The sequence below is a fragment of the Priapulus caudatus genome, unplaced genomic scaffold, assembly GCF_000485595.1.
Source record: "Priapulus caudatus unplaced genomic scaffold, Priapulus_caudatus-5.0.1 Scaffold384, whole genome shotgun sequence".
Classification (NCBI taxonomy): domain Eukaryota; kingdom Metazoa; phylum Priapulida; class Priapulimorpha; order Priapulimorphida; family Priapulidae; genus Priapulus; species Priapulus caudatus.
Window position 1 is genome coordinate 114,594 of NW_014577445.1, and position 1,008 is coordinate 115,601.

Below are 1,008 nucleotides of genomic sequence, written 5' to 3' on the forward strand. Positions count from 1 at the left end.
GTGTGTGTGTGTGTGTGTGTGTGTGTGTGTGTGTGTGTGTGTGTGTGTGTGTGTTGTGTGTGTAGTGTGTGTGTGTGGTGGTGTGTGTGTGTTGGGGAGGGGGGGTGCGTGTGTGTGTGTGAAGGAGGTAGGGTGGCATTCCGCTGCACACAGCTATACGCACGATAAGCATCGACAGATGATGAGTGGATAGCACGCTGCCGACCCGCTACTGGGAGATTCCAATCATCCAGCTCTGTCAAATGATTTTAAATTAGCAAGAAGACACACCGCCTGCCTCTGTATGGACTAGTTCCCAGCCACACACACGGGCAGCAGGGGCAGAATTTTAGATCTAACCCATTGCTTTGTCGGCACTATTTACTTATATCGTGACAAAGAAACGAAGAACGAGTTAAAGCATTCCATACAGCTGCAAAATTTCCGAAAATGTTACATTAACAATATCATCGCTCCCCTTCCTCGCTCTCCGGCCTATTTACTCTGATATTTTAAGCTGCCGAGCAAATAGAACGCATTCAACATCAACGTCGGCATAGAATGGAATAAGTGATAGAACCAAGCTGTCAATAGATGCACACACAGGTAGTCATGCAGTCTGCTATTCATATATAACATACCTAATATTATTAGAAGTAAATAATAGATAACATTTAAAAAAAACTACTAAATAATACTAATACTTAATTTATTACAATTATTTAATATACTACTAATAAAAGTAAAACTGATGCACTATAAGCGTATATGAGCGTTAGTATCATATATTAACATGATATACGAAGCTTGACCTTAGGTTAGCTCCAAGAAACGGTATTGCTAAGGTTAGAATATTGTATCATTGTATTGTATGTCATTATGTATATTGACGTCAGTCAGACAGTCACACAGCCTGGTCGGGTTAGACCTTGGCTATGATCTTGAGTAGCAGGCAGCCATCTTTGAATGGTGGCGTCGCGCGCGGCGGGTGAAGCTACCATGGCAACCAACACGTCTCTCACCTGCTAG